This window comes from Artemia sp. Qi Xiang Cuo, chromosome 10 (assembly GCF_049724085.1).
Source record: "Artemia sp. Qi Xiang Cuo chromosome 10, ASM4972408v1, whole genome shotgun sequence".
Lineage (NCBI taxonomy): Eukaryota > Metazoa > Arthropoda > Branchiopoda > Anostraca > Artemiidae > Artemia > Artemia sp. Qi Xiang Cuo.
Genome location: NC_142803.1, coordinates 74,933,417 through 74,950,119, shown reverse-complemented (window position 1 = coordinate 74,950,119; position 16,703 = coordinate 74,933,417). Strand labels below are relative to the sequence as shown.

The window sequence follows — 16,703 nt, the reverse complement described above, 5'->3', positions numbered from 1 at the left end:
CTAGCCTTTCATATATCTTACCTCCAACTGGGAGCAGAGTTGTAAAACGATGATTTTCTACTTTGTATGGTTTATTTGGTTTTGGGATCATGATAGATGTGCCATTCTTCCAAATTGTTGGGAAATTGCCCTCCTTCCACAATTTGTTGATGAGCTGTAGCAGAGCATCCTTCCATTTATCAGTCAAACTTTTAAAGAAAACAGGGTATAGGTTGTCGCTGCCAGATGAAGTCTCTGGTAGTGTCTTTAGAACAAGTTCAAATTCTGATTTTGAGAAGGATTTCTTGTAATTTGATACTGATTGTTGCATAGAAAGTCTTATGAATTTGTCTTCTTGTCAGGTTACCTATTCAAATTTGGATCAAATAGCATTTTGCCTCAATTTTCAGTTTCCTTTTCTCTAGTCTTAGTTCTGAAAATGCTATTCTTGTTATTTGAGAAGAATTGTAAGCCATGTCAATAGGCTTTTTCTAAATGTAGGTAATGTATTTGCAGATCTTTGAAACTACAAAAATTGGAATTGAGCAAAGCTGTGAAGCAAAAAGCAATTCCTGTATTTCATTTAAGCATAAAATCTGTTTTATAAGGTTTAAATTTCATAACATAAACATTTTAAAGGTCATCAAAGGTAATTGTCCTCTAGAGAGGGGATGAGTAGGGCAGGAACTTCAAAATACCTTCCTAGAACATACTTTAGTCAGTAGACCCATTCCTGAAAGTTTTATTTTCCTAACCTAACCCCTTTCCACAGTGACAGATCCAGGGGAGGGGTGAGGGGGTGCATGCCCCACCTAATATAGTCCAAAGTAGTGTGATTTACTCAATTAATGCAACTTTGCATTAATTAAACTTGCTCATAACACAAGTTTATAGGATCAACCTATTTAGCTCACAAAAGTGAAACTACTATGTTGGGTAAAATACTTCTTTTTGAAAAAGTTGGGCACTGCACACAATATTCAGAAATATTTTATGTAAACCTACTGAACAGCAGAGGAAAATTGTAGAATTGACTTTGAAAAAAAAACTTTAGTTATAACCTATAGGACAGGCTTGTTAAATGTTTTACCCTTCCTTTGCAACTGGGGCGTCCTGAGGGGGGGGAAACCCCCCCCCCCCACAACTTTTTCGGTGTTTGGTGAAATTTTCACCAAAGGCAAAAATTTGGCAAAATCAGCAGAAATTTTGCAAGATTCTTGATTTCAGCAGAAAATTTGGCATAAATCAGGTACAAATTTGGTAAAATTTACAAAAATTGACCCCCCCCCCAATAAAATGAGCCTTGGGATGCCCCTGCTTGCCAGGGCATTGTTTTAGAACTAGAGCATATTCCTTTCAGACATGTCAAAATTTTAATTGTCTTGCTTTGTCCAGGCCAGGATTTATTCATATGTCAAAGCCTACAGTGCACAATGCCAAGGGGTGCAAAAGAAAACACTGAGTAATTTTTTTTTTTAACAGAAACTGGGCTTCTGTGATTTATTGTCAAAGTGCCAGGTGTGTTTTGCTCCCTATTCACAGAAAAGCAATTTTAAAACAATACAGGGTAAAATTCTACTTTAGCTACTTTTAGCTATCTTGGAAAGGAGTTAGGTTAGGAAAATTAAACTTTCAGTGACTGGTCTACAGGCTAAAGTGTGTGCCCTGAAGGTATTTTGAAGTACCTACCTCCACTCCTTCTACCTCTTGTAGGTCCTGAAATTTGCCTATACTTGACAGGTCTATTACCTCTTGAAATTTTGACAAAACAACATCTTTATTTTTATTTTCAGTCATCCATTTCTTTTTCTCTGGCTTTAGTTCTGAAAATAAAGTTCCTGTTATTTGAGTAGAATTTTAAGCCATATCAATAGTTTTTATTTCAATATTCAAGAAATATGTTTGCATATCTTTAAAACCTTATAAATTGGGACTGAGCAAAGTTGTGAAGCTGAAAACAATTTTGTTGTACTTCATTTAAGCAGAAGATCTTTCAACCTTATAAGGACGAGTTGAAAAATTTTCAACTCCAGAATCCTCTCACCCTTTAAGGAAAATAATACTTTTATGAATTAAATACTTTTGGTAACACAGAAAAAAACAATCAATATTTCACATACAGAGAGAAAAACTAGAAAAAATGGGGTTTTTAAAGGCCAAATAAAAATACTGACAAAACACAACAAAGAAAATATTTTGAAGGGACAAACGCCTCTCTTCTTCAGCACAAAAAAAAATAATCAATGAAAGTGCCAAAGAAAAAACTAACAAATAAAACATGGAAAGTCAATGTGAATGTGAAAAAAACAATGAAAAAAAACCCCAAAATTTAAAAGATGAATAAGATTCAATGAAAGCCAAAACATTTTAAGAATTAAAACCAAATACATAACAACAATAAAAGTGAGTAATTCACCAACATCCGTGATTTGCAAAGAAATTCAAAATTGAATCGCCATTGACGGATACTAGCAAATAACTGAGAAATAAAAGAAAAACATTCATTCACTCAAACCAAAATGAAACAGCATTGAATGAGTTGGAGAGCTATGTCATCTGATTTTTGATTTTAATAATTGCATTCCTTACATACACTCTTTGAGACTTAAGGGGTTGTTTAACTGTCTGATTAAGTGATTGAGAAATTGGTACACTAAACAGTTCTATCGAGAGAACCAAGATATGACTCATTTATTCTTATATCACCTGAATCCCTGTCCAAAGCTAGACCCAAATATTGGTACTTATAAATTTCAACAGCTTCTCTGTAGTGCTGGACAATATGTTTGTCATGCAAAATTAGGCTAGCTTAATTAAACAAAATAGTATGGTCTGGGTTTTCAAAAATGTGCTCTGCAATGGCAGAGTAAAAATTTTCTGTTCTTTTCTGCTTTTAACTGTGTTAATAATTGAGGTATAGTAATGAGTTAGTCTATCTGTCAATTGCTGATCAGTTCTTCCAATATACCAAAGACCACACAAACAAGGAATTCTGTAGACACCAGAGTTTTCACCTATCAGGACAGGGTCTTTACCTTCATAAATTTGGAACTGATAGTTTTTCTGGGTCTATAGTAAGTGTAAATGTCATTTTTTTCTTAGATTTTTTGAAATGTGGCCTGAAACCCCTTTAAGGTACAGGAGACCAAGATAAACTAAATTTTCCCTTTGATTTGCGTTTTCTGTGTAACTATCTGATAATCCTTTAATGCGTTTTGCAATTACAGAATTTATTAGACTAATTGGATAACCATTCCCAAATAAAATATCTCTAAGGTGGTCAAGCTCTGAATCCATTAAACAAAATAGTATGGTCTGGGTTTTCAAAATTGTGCTCTGCAACAGCTGAATCAAAATTTGCTTTTTTCTGCTTTTTAAGTGTGTTATTAATTGAGGTAGAGTGCTGAGTTAGTATATCCATAAGGCACTGAACAGTTCTTCTGATATACCAAAGACCACACAAACAAGGGATTCTGTAGACCTCAGAGTTTTTTTTTAATCTATCAGAATAGGATATTTACCTTGATAGATTTGGGAACTGATAGTTTTTATGGGTCTATAGTAAGTGTAACTGTTATTTTTTTCTGAGATTTTTCGAAATGTGGCTTGAAACCCCTTTAACATACAGAATACCAAGATAAACTGAATTTTCCCTTTGATTTGCGTTTTTTATGTAACTATCAGGTGATTTAAGAATAAATTAGTCGTATTTCGGTTTTCTCCAAAGAGAAGCCAATACTTTAGTAGTCCCAGATATAAACCTTGTACCAATTTCCCAATCACTTAATCAGACACGTCAAAAACCCCTTAAGTCTCAAAGAGTGTCTGCAAGGAATGCAAGTATTAAAATCAGGAATCAGGTGACATAGCTCTCCAACTCATTCAATGCTGTTTTGTTTTGGTTTGAGTGAACGGATCTTTTTCTTTTATTTCTCAGTTATTTGCTAGTATCTGTCAATGGCAGTTCAATTTTGAATTTCTTTGCAAATCACGGATGTTGGTGAATTACTCACTTTTATTGTTGTTAGGTATTTGGTTTTAATTCTTACAATTTTTGGCTTTTATTGAATTTTATTCTTCTTTAAAAATTTTTTTTTCATTGTTGTTTTCCCATTCACTTTGATTTTCCGCGTTTTACTTGTTGTTTTTCCTTTGACACTCTCATTGATTGTATTTTTGCGTATCGCGTTTTTAATAAGAGAGGCTTTTGTCCCCTTGAAATATTTGCTTTGTTGTGTTTTGTAAGTATTTTCATTTGGCCTTTAAAAACCCTGTTTTTGATCGTTTTCCTTTCTTTATGTTATGTCAAGCCAATGTGGTTTAAGAAACTATCATCAATATTTGATTGATCTCTGTTTGGATTTTGAGTGGTAATTAATTTAAAAAACTTTTTCCACAAAATAAGTTTTTCAAAGAAAAGTAAAGAACTGCATTAAACAAAATATGAGCAAAAATAAAATCAAATAATCTACGAAGCGTGAAACTACCACAAATGAGCATCGATAAATAAATGAAACCCAAAACGAACAGAAATTAACCAAATTAACAATAAACTAACTATAACAAACTAACTGAATTAATAGAAATTAACAATAAATAACCGAGTCAAACTCAAAACAAGCTGAAATTAACATAAGTTGGGCGCAAAACCCCTTTGCCTTCCCAAGGCCAGAACAAAATTTGCACTTTACTGGAAAAATATAAATGTTTTTACTTTTATAACTTTAATAAGTCAAATAATATTAAAATTTTGATTACTAAATATCAGTATATGTATATTAAACTGACAATGCAAATTCATTTGTATTTTTTCAGTAATAGTACATTGTGCCAACATCATTCTTATATGCCCTCAGGGCATAACTTAAAACCCTTGCCCCAAGGGTTGTGGGGGAGGGTCCTTTTCAAAAACATATTTTCTATCTGGAAATCACAGTTTATATAATTAGCAGTATGATCTTTCCCTATCTCACCCATTATAAAAACCCGGACTGAGGTGCGAGTGCTCCAGAGAACATATAAACATAAGCAGTATTAGATCTTTTCACGGGTAGACAAAGAATAATCACCTACGGAACAAGTACTGACAAAACCACTTGGCCGGCTCACCAATAAGTAGACAATAAGTGCACAACTAAGTGGGAGGAGCTTTTCGTTCGCACCGAGAATGAAGAGCCAGAAATCATCTGCGGTAAACTTACTGGATAATTATATAAACTGTGCTGGAAATAAACTGTGCTGAACAAAATGGCTATCTCAAAATTTTGATTGGATGTGTTTGGGGAAATGAAGGGCGTGGGGTGGTGGTGGTCTAGTTGCCCTCCAATCACTTTCGACTATTAGAAAGGACACTAGGCCTTTGAATTTCCAATCGAATGAGCCCTTCTTGAAGTTTCTATGACAATGTCTTCTATAAAAACCTTATATGCCCCCAGGGCATAACTTAAAACCCTTGCCCTGACAGTTGTGGCAGAGTGTCCTCCTCAAAAACATATTTTCTATCTGGAAATCAACTATGCTGAACAAAATGGCTATCTCAAAATTTTGATTGGATGTGTTTGGGGGAATGATGGGCGTGGGGGGGGGCTAGTTACCCTCCAATCTAATGAGCCTTTTTTGAAGTTTCTACGATGACTCCTTCCATATGAAGTGCCCTGCTCTAAAGGAAAAAAAAAATAATAAATAGTAGATTGTGCCAACATCATTCTTATATGCCCTCAGGGCATAACTTAAAACCCTTGCCCCAAGGGTTGTGGGAGAGTGTCCTTTTCAAAAATATATTTTCTATCTGGAAATCAACTTTGCTGAACAAAATGGCTATCTCAAAATTTTGATTGGATGTGTTTGGGGAAATGAAGGGGCGTGGGGGGGGGAGGGTGGTCTAGTTGCCCTCCAATCACTTTTGACTATTAGAAAGGGCACTAGGCCTTTGAATTTCTAATCTAATGAGCCTTTTTTGAAGTTTCTACAACAACGCCTTCTATAAAAAATCTTATATGCCCCCAGGGCATAACTTAAAACTCTTGCCTTGAGGGTTGTGGGGGAGTGCCCTCCTCAAAAACATATTTTTTATCTGGAAATCAGCTCTACTGAACAAAATGGCTATCTCAATATTTTGATTGGATGTGTTTGGGGGAATGATGGGCGTGGGGGGGGGGGGCTAGTTGCCCTCCGATCACTTTTGACTATTAAAAATGGTACTAGCCCTTCGTATTTCCAATCGAATGAGTCTTTTTTGAAATTTCTATGACAACGCCTTCTATAAAAACCTTATATGCCCCCAGGGCATAACTTCAAACCCTTGCCCTGTGGATTTTGGGGGAGTGTCCTCCTCAAAAACGTATTTTCTATCTGGAAATCAACTAGGCTATGCTGAACAAAATGGTTATCTCAAAATTTTGATTGGATGTGTTTGGGGAATGCTGGGGATGCGGGGGGGGGGTCTAGTTGCCCTCTAATCACTTTTGACTATTAAAAAGGTAACTAGAACTCTCAATTTCCAATCGAATGAGCCTCTTTTGAAGTTTCTACTATGATCCCTTCCATATGAATTGCCTTGTTCCAAAGGACAAAAAAATAATACATAGTACATTGTGCCAACATGATTCTTATATGCCCTCAGGGCATAACTTAAAACCCGCCCCGAGGTTTTAAGTTATGCCTTCCTCAAAAGCATATTTTCTATCTGGAAATTAACTATGCTGAACAAAATGGTTATCTCAAAATTTTGATTGGATGTGTTTGGGGGAATTATGGGCATGGGTGGGTGGCGGGGGCTAGATGTCCTCCAATCACTTTTGAATATTAAAAAGGGCATTAGCCACTCCAATTTCCAATCGAATGAGCCGTTTTCGAAGTTTTTTACAACAACTCCTGTGATACAAAGTGCCCAGCTGAAAAAAGAAACACATTGTGCCCACATTATCTTTACTTAGGCAGCGCTAGCGGGCTGCCTATGTTCAAACAGATTGTGGTGACAAACTGTAAGTAAGGAGTGAGCTGACTCAATGGTAACCAAAGCTCTAAAAACGGAAATTTGATACCAATAGATATATCAAAAGAATCGGCTTATTCTGCTGATTCCAAATATATAAATTTCATTAAGTTTAGTTTTACCCATCAAAAGCTGCAAGACTGAAAAAAAATTGTCTGATTTTTGAGAAAAGGGAGAAAGACCCCTCGAATTCATAGACTTATTATGAAAAATCACACCATCAGATTCAGTGTATCAAAGAACCCTTCTGTAGAGGTTTCAAGTTCATCTCAGAAAAAATTTGGAATTTTGTAATTTTTGCTAGAAAAAAATTGGAATTTTGTAATTTTTGCCAGAGAAAGATCATGCATGTGTGTTTATTTGCTTCTTTTTTTTCCATGGGTGATCTTATTCATCCAACGGGCATAAAATGTTGAGAGAGGGCTGATTCTAACGGAAATGAAAAGTTCTAGTACCCTTTGAAAGTGACAAAAAAATTGGAGGGCAACTAGGCCCCCTCCCACACCACTTTTTTCCCAAAATTGTCCGATGAAAATTTTGAGATTGATTTTTTCTTCAGCCACAGTTGAAAGACCGAATAACTATGTCTTTAGACATAAAATGATCCCCTACTGGCCCTGGGGAAAGGTTTTTAAGTTATAAAATTTTCCTATTGTTTTATTTGTTATTGGGAAGTATGCATAGCCTACATTTTTTGAGTGGGAGGGGAGGACAAGTTTTCTGCTGGAAGGATTTTGCACAGGGAGAATTTTCCATGGAGAAGAATATTCCCAGGGGGTGAAATTTTCAGGGGAAATTTTACACTGGGTGAATTTGCCAGAGATCCTGTATAATATGTCTTTATAGGTCTTGCTTTTTCTTTACTGATTCAGTTTTAGCCGTGGAGATGTTAAGGGTAATTGTCCAGGGCAAATTTTAGCCAGGATTGAATTGCCCAGAGGGTATTTCTTTGGGAAGGGTGATTTTTCCATGGAGTTGGAGTTAAGTATCCTGGCGTTATTTATAAAACGAGCAGAAATTGAATGTAAAAAAGTTTTTTTTTTCAACTGAAAGCAAGGAGCAACATTAAAACTTAAAACGAACAGTCATTATTACGTATATGAGGGGATTTGCCCCCTCCTTAGCACCTTGCTCTTTATTCTAAAGTTAAAATTTTGTTTAACTTCTTTAATACAAATGAAACCCAATGGTTGTTTGGTTAGAACAATAGGTAGCTTTTTTTAAAGGGTCAAAATACTGTTGCGTGACGAGCGAGGCGTTGAGGAGGGGGCAACTTCCTAATATGTGTAATAGTTTCTGTTTGTTTTAAGTTTTAATGTTGCTCCTTACTTTCAGTTGAAAAAAACTTGTTTTTTTTAAGTGAAGCTTAGAGAAAAACATTTTTCTAAAGGTAATGGAAAAAATATGTCAATTAAAGTAAAAGTATATAAAAATGAAAAAAAGTAATTAATTACAAAAGAATAGCGTACATACAAAAACTAAGATATAAACTCCCAGCATTCAGTTCTGTTGAGCAATGCCGAAGCATCGGACGGATATTTTTTTAACAGTATCAACAGTTTTGAACTTGGTTATCAAACACCAAAATATTTAATGCCTTTCGACTCATTTATTTATAAAAAGTAAGGCATTACCAAGTTTGTTTAAAGTAAAACATTAAAACTAAAATTAAGAAAATCAAATACATATTTTTAATTCAACATTTTTAGAATACCAAAGACCAGTATATTTGACACCTTTACACTTTAGAAGTGTAAAAAAAAATAAAATCTTTCTCAAAGTGACAACTAGATAAATACAATCACTCCTGGAAAAAAAATGATAATAAAACACAAAAAAACGTATCTGTTCAGGGGGAAAGTACAAAAATTCCCAGCATTCCGTTCAGGGGAAATATTTCTGATTATATAGCTCGCGAGTACTCTTGTAATGCAAACAAAGTTAAACAAAGTTATATTTTCTACCAAAATTGCCAAATTTTCTACCAAGTTGTATTTCTTGTGTTTTCTATAATTAAACAAACTTTCTTGTGTACTAAGAGCTGCACTAATTACTAATAAACAAATACAAAATTAGGGTCACCATAAAAAGCTGATTCTTTGATCGAATGTTATCAATAATTAGGCTCTTACACTTTCGTCATTGACAAGGATTGTTATTTACTTACCATTCATTACTATAAAGAATTGATTTTTTGATTTTACTCCGATCAAAGTATATAGAAAAAATGTTTGTGGAAAACTGGAAACAGTTCACTCAGTCAGATAATTAACTGGACATAAGGAACATATTAAGAAAGGAATTGTTACCTTATAATATGCAAAAAATCATATTTAACATATTTTGCATGTTTTTTTACTTTACCCCCCCCCCCTTTTTTAATGTGCAAATTTGCCAAGAGAACTACCTGGAGAGAGGGAAACATGTGATTGAATTTACAGGTAAATAAGTCGAAACAATTTAGATACAGATAAGAAATATATAATTTGGGCTACATATTTGCACGTAAGGGGAGGATGGGGGTAAAGTAACAGGTTTGCATGCAAAATGTTTTAATTGTGATTATTCATGAAGTAAGAATTGTTTTCTTAAGATAGAAAATATATTTAATATTGAAAAGTGCAAGGTTCTACATTTTGGAAGAAATAACCCATGATGGCAATATTCAATGTTATCAAATTCCAGTGAGAGACAACCAATTTCCAAGAGTACCTTAGATAGAGATTTGGGGGTTGTTGTGGACGAAGAACTCAAATTCAACTGCTACACTTGAGCTGCTGTAGCAGGGTCTAACCAGAGTCAAGAGTCTGGCTAGCAGGGTCTAACCAGACTCTTGGTATCTCTGCTCGTATCAAGTGTACAATTACTAGTAGATCCCCAATATTAGTGAAAAACTATATTAAAGCCTGGTGAGCCCTAGACTAGAGGATGAAATGTGTGTTGCCATACCAAATAATAAAACAGACCAGATGGCTCTCAAATTTGTTCAGAGATGGGTGACTATATGCATAAAGCATCTCAAGGACAACGAGTCTGGATGTTGACTGCAGAGCCAGAAGCTACCAACTCTGCTCTGACATACCATCAACACAGCCGCAATATGATAATGACCTAAAAGTTATGTGTAATGACTCCATGTCTGATGACAAAGATATGTTTGAACATGCCCAGTCATTTAGTACCAGAGGTCATTCAGCAAAGCTGTTCTGCAAGCATGCCAAGACAAGAAAAAGAAACAATTTTTTATACAATTGGATCATAAAACCGTGGAATGGCCTAAATGAGAAGATAGTGGGAGCTTCAAATCAAATCTCAAAGACTGAACAAAAAAACCATGGCTCACTCAATGGGATGCAGTAAATCATGGGTACCGGCAAGGGGGGACAGGGGGGCATTACCCCCCTAAAAACTTGGCACTATAAAGTAATTATAAGCAAATCAAAGGAAAAAGATCATAATTGGGAATAAACTAGAAACCACAGTTGAATTATAATTTAGATGCAAAAGATGAATATAGAAATACCAACCAGTCGCACTTAAGCTAGAAAATACTTTTGGTTGGGAAAGGGTCACGGTTTGCTTGTTCTTAGGTTACGGCTGTCACTGTAACCATGATATATAGAAAAAATATTGAATAGGGATATTTTGTTTTGTTTTACATCAAAACATCACCTTCAAGTATACTTAAAGAGTTTAGAGAAATGGTGAAATTGATTTCATGATACATTGGTAAGATGATGAAACAATATTTGGGTAAAGGTAAAAAGTAATTTAAGACAAATTTAGACCTTGGCATAAGTGGCTCCCAGGTAGATTGTCATCCTTAGTTTAACAATCGGTTCATTTCTCAGTAATATTTTAGGCAAATGTTGTAGCATTTTCAAATAGCTTAACCTATATTAAAAGACAAAAGACTTATTTTTCTAGAAATTTTTCATAAATTGCTTGAGTTTCACTTCAGATTTGGAAATTAAATTGCTTTCGTAGTAATTACTTAGTTTCTGATTAGTTTTTTAGTTGATAAATGAAATGCTATTACATAATATATAATTTTTTTTTATCTAATTTTAGATCTATTTTCACACTCTTCAAGTCCTAAAAGTAAAAACATACAGATTTGCCCTCTTGAGGCTACACTTTGTAGTGTTTAAAACATTAAAACCATGAATAAAGCTTTCATTAAAGGAATGAAACCATGTTTCCAGATTGGAAAATTTACTAACAGAATACAGCTGACAGAATTAGCTGACAGCTGTATTTTACTTTTTACCGTAAAAGTTTATTGTAACTTAAAATCCACAACTACACTTTAAATTTATTTACATTAAAAAGACAGTTTTTGAATTTTAGCACGATAAAAAAAAAAAAAAAAAAAAAAAATTGCAATGCCTTTGACTGCTGAAGTAGTTGAGCCTTTTCTTTCAACTGTATTAAGATAAAAATTGCTCTGCGGTGGTTAAAAGTTATTATTAGTCATCAATCTTTATATCTTTTGTATTTTAGGAATCTCCTGACTAAAATCTGTGTTGTACCCAAGTTTCGATGATAGTATTGTACTTCTCATAATTTGCATTAACTCCGTTCCAAGATCTTTCATTGACTTGCCACAAATTCTGAAAATGGCTGATCCCATCGCAGTTTTTAAGGATTCTTTCATTAAAAACGGTAAGTAGTACAGTTAATTTTTTGTGTCTGAGTAAAAGAAAAGCTACTTTGCTCTAAAAAAGAATTATCCATTTTTCCTTCTTGCCTATTAAGTGGTTCTAACAAAAAAAGAATGTAACTGCATATGTACTTGGATCTAACGATCAAGAGCTGAGGGGTGATAAAAGGGGCTTCTTTTTGATAAAAAGACATTTAAGATTCAATTTATAAGATTTAATCTTTAAGTTTGGTTAGACAATTAATAATTCAGTAGAGACATTTTCTGTCAATCTTTTCTCTGTGCAGGTATTACTTATCTTAAAACAAAATTCGTATGCTGCCCAAAGGTCTGCGTTGCGCAGGTACCGATCTCCTGATTCAATACCTTATGCCGGGAGTACAATGCGTGGTTGGAGGCAAATCATCCGACAGGTATGATGAACAAATATTTCCACCAAATCAGGGGTAGTTAGGGGGATTCAGATGGGATAGTCTAATCATAAAAGATGCAAGAGATAAATAAAATTAATTGAATTCAGCTGCTAAACCTTGGGAGACTATATTTTGTATTTTATGTTTTGGGAACTAATGCAGAAAACTCCAATTGATTGTTTTTTTTTTTAATTACAATTGTCTATTTTTTGTGACTGTTAAGCTGTAAACCAGAGGGAGGGAAGAGTATCGGGTCATGGAGGACCAGAGGTCAGCTCCCTTAAGTCTTGGAATGAAATATTGCTAATAAGTTATTTTTTTTGGGGGGGGGGGGGTGATGGAGGGCCAGGGGTGAGTTGCCATAATTTTTGGAATAAAATATCGTTAATAAGTTGTTTTTTTTTCTGGGGGGGGGGGAGGGAGGCGTCAGGCCATGCAGAAAAGGCAAGGGATCTGCTTGCTTGAGTTTTGGAATAAATATTGTTCATAAGTTTTTTGAGTGGAGGTGGAGGTTTCGCTTATCTAATCTTTGGAATATTTTCAAAACCCTCGTATAAGAACCTCATATGCCCCCTTGACATGCAATACTACCCCAGGGCTCTGGGGTTTGTGTTGACCCTGGAGTTTTAGTTAACCAATCTTTTGACTTATTTCAACAAAATGTGTATCTTAAAAAATCGATTGGATGTATTTGAGGTAAAGAAGGCAGGAGGGCTAATTTCCCTCCGATCCCTTTTGATGCTTAAAAAGGGAACTAGAACTTCCAATTTCAATAGAATGAGCCCCTTCTAAGTTATATGATCATTCCTTCCATTAATACTTATATGCCCCCGGGTTCTGGGGGGCTGTGTAAACCCCGGAGTTTTTACAATATGAACTTTGACCTATTTTGGACAAAATGAAAATCTCAAAAATTTTATCGGACGCATTTGCGGAAAAGACGGTTGGTTGGGGGGTGGGGGGGAGGTAGTTGCCATCAATGTACTTTTGACTCTCAAGAAGGGAACTAGAAATTCTGATTTACAATCGAATGAGCCCCCTTTGAAGTTTATACTAGTATCCCTTCCATAAAAACCTTATATGCCCGGGGGCATAATTTACAACACTTATCCCCAGGTTCTGGGGGGATATGTTATCCCTGTTTTTTGTATGATTTTTTGGTCAATTTAATCCAGTAACTCGTTCTGTGTTATTAATTTTTATTATGAGTTTCAGGTTTTAATTCGTTCTATGTTTGTGAATTGCATTGAATGTTTCTAGTTTTCTTTTGCTTTATAAAAAGTAGATTTTTCAAGCAATTTGTGAAAAAAACCTGCATATATATCTGATTTTATGTATACATTAATTTAAAAAAAATTCTCACAAAACAAGTTTTTCAAAGAAAAGTAAAGAGTTCCATTAAGCCAAGAATGAGTAGAAATAAAATGAAAAAATCTTCCAAACCTAAAACTACCACAAATCACTGAATAAATAAATGAAACTCAAAACGAACAGAAAGTAACATAAATAACTGAATCAAACTCAAAACGAGCAAGAATTTACATGACTATTACTGATAACCCCCATGCTTTATAACCCCCATAACTTTATAACCCCCATATCTTCTCAAGGCCAGAACATAAATTGTGCTTTACTGAAAAAAAAAACACAAAAACAAATGACCGTAGATTGTCAGTTTAATTGACATATACTGATATTTATTTCTTAAAGTTTTGAAAATTTTTTATTTATGAAAGTAAGAGAAGTGAAAACATTTAGAACGTATTTTGTTTTCAGTAAAGCGCAAATTGTGTTCTGGTCTTGAGAAGGCATGGGGGTTATCAGCCCTACCCATTTTAATTTTTGCTCGTTTTGAGTTTGACTCGGCTATTTATTGTAAATTAAGATTATTTTACTTTATTTTTGCTCATTCTTGGCTTAATGGATTGGCTCTTTACTTTTCTTTGAAAAACTAGTTTTTTGGAAAAAGTTTTTTTAATTAATTTCTGTTCGTTTTTTATCTGACATAGTCTTTTTCATAGAAAACAATTTTTTTTTACATCTTTTCAGTTCTTTCTATAAGAATTTTCATTGTATGGGTTGCTATTTGTATGTTAGAGAAACTTTTTTAATAATTTTTAATCCTGACACAAACTGTATTTTTTAATTTAATTTTATTGTTTCTGAGGTTAACCTGAAAAATACAAATTTAATATGATTCACAAATGATTCTACCTGTGCTCTTTGAAAACCTTGATACACTTACACTCTTTTTATTTATTAAAATTGTAAGAGCAGAAGTAGTAATAGTAGTATCTCCAAACGGTTCAACTTAGTACCCCAGTCATTCTTGATATATTATTGAGGTATCTTATTGGCAACCATAAACACAATACCTTTTGAATTATTTTAAAGCAACATTTTGTTTTGAGGCATAATGGGCCAATTGCATACTCGTAGGGGGTTGACATGCTAATATCTCTAAAGACATGTTCTACTAACTGTTGCTGGACAGTTTCACTATGCTGAGCGAAACGGCTGTCACAAAATTTTGACTGGATGCATTTTGAAAATGAATGGGTTTGAGAGAAGGACTGCTTGCCCTTCAGTCTTTTTTATTCTTAAAAAGGGCACCAGGTTTTTTAATTTTGATTCGAATTAGCTCCTTTAAAAGTTTAAATTATGTATTTAGCTTTTATAGAGTGGTGCCGCCTATGATATTGCTTATATGCTCCTTTGAAAACCTGCATGCTTGCAGTTTTTTTTTTGTTTAATTGAAAATCCTAAACGTTCCCTATAAAATTCATCTTAATACCCTTAGCGTTCTTAGTTGCAGTAACCTCTAGTGGTAGTATTAAAGTATATATTTACTGCGTTCTGGCTAGTGCAAAGTCCCCCACAATTCATTCTTAAAGGTCTAAATTAATAATATAAGTTGCTCTGCAGATATTGCTTTGCTACTTTTTTGAAAATCCACATGCTCATAGTTTGTTTTGATTTAGTTCAACATCCGCCTAAATATTCATTGAAAGCTTTACCTTAATACCCTCAGCTTCCGCAGTAGCAGTAGTTGTAGCAGTATTGGTTGCAGTATGCACATAGCACCTTTGGTTTTTCAACATCCCCTTCAGTACACGCTAAATTTTTCAGCTTAATGCATACCATCAACCTGAACCATTTTTGATGCGTCTGCTTGACAACCTGTGTGGGCATAGTGTGTTTCGAATTAGTCCCATACACTTTCTATGTATCCCAAAGTTTTCACCTTAATATCCTTATTTTTAATAGCAGTAAAATTAATAGTACTAGCCTAAGATTTAGCGGCATTTTCCAAACTAATGTACTCAGTTATTCCTGTGTTTCACCCTTTTCACAATCCGTATACACATAACGTCTTTTGATTTGGTTCAACACTCCCCTCGACATTCTTTGAAAGTCTCACCTTGATACTCTTCGTCTTGCTGGAAAGGAAACTTCAAACATGTATACCTTTCTCAGTAACATATACTAGGTGTAAACAATGAACGAATTGCCTAACTTACAGCCCTTGTCCTAAGAACTGTGGGGAGGTTTACATCCCCAAAAACATAATTACTGGACCTCTCAGATAACTTCCAACTTACAATCAAATGAGCTCCATCCGATCCAAAGTTTATACGACTACCCGTTCCATAAAAACCTTATATGTCCGGGCATAACATCCTTGCCAATGGACTCTGGGGGATTGTGTCCATCATAAAGACATTGTTACATGATTTTTGGACTATTGGAAACAAAATGGCTATCTCACAAATTCAATGGAATGTGTTTTGGGAAAAGAGGATGTCAGAGAGGGGGGCTAGTTTCTCTTCATCATAATTGACTCTTAAAAAGGAACTAGAATTATACATTTCAAATCAAACGAGCCTCTTCTGAGATTCACACGACCAGCCCTTCCATAAAAACCTTATATGGCCCTGAGGCGTAACTTATAACCCTAATCCCCAGACTTGGGGGGATTCTGTCCACCTCAAAGGCCTTATTATACGATCCTCTTATGATCTTTGGACTGTTTTTGAACAAATAGCTATCTCAAAATTTTTATCGGATGCATTTGTGGAAAATAAAACGTAGGGGGGGGGCTGCCCCCGATCACTTTGACTCTTAAAAAGGGAACTAGAACATCTGATTTCCGATACGATCAGCCTCCTCTGGAGTTTATTCGACCACTCTCTTTATAAAAACCTTACAACCCTTGCGCTTAGGCCTGGTAGGGAGGGGGAGGGATCATCCTCTAAAACATAATTTCCAGACCTTTCAACTACGCTGAACAAAATGACTATCTAAAAATTTGATTAGATAAGTTTTGGGAATTGATGGGCGTTAGGGGGAGGGGGCTTGTTGCCCTCCAAGCACTTTCGACTGTTAAAAAAGGTCTTTTCAATTTCCAGTCCATCTCAAAATTGCGATCTCAAAATTTCTATCAGATGCATTTTAGGAAAATACGAGGTTTGGGGGGGGGACCCATTCTCTGATCACTTTAATTTTAAAAAGGACGTTAGAACTTCTGATTACCAATCCAGTAAGCCCCCTCTGAAGTTTATGCGACCACTCTTTCTGTCTATAAAAACTTTGTGCTCCCAGGGCATTACTTAAAACCCTTGCTCTGAGGGCTGTGAGGGGGGAGTGTCATCCT

At 34.9% G+C, this 16,703-nt stretch overlaps 1 protein-coding gene and 1 long non-coding RNA gene across 2 annotated transcripts in view; one reads left to right on the top strand and one right to left on the bottom strand.

The window, feature by feature from the left end:
- LOC148948161 (palmitoyl-protein thioesterase 1-like) overlaps positions 1-16,703 on the bottom strand; it is a 635,005-nt gene that overhangs the window by 225,036 nt on the left and 393,266 nt on the right. The gene's annotated exons all lie outside the window — the stretch shown is intronic.
- LOC148948166 (uncharacterized) overlaps positions 1-16,703 on the top strand; it is a 43,423-nt gene that overhangs the window by 25,670 nt on the left and 1,050 nt on the right. Inside the window, exon 2 of the long non-coding RNA XR_016142354.1 lies at positions 11,477-11,638. This is a non-coding gene — a long non-coding RNA (uncharacterized LOC148948166). The remainder of the gene's footprint in view (positions 1-11,476; positions 11,639-16,703) is intronic.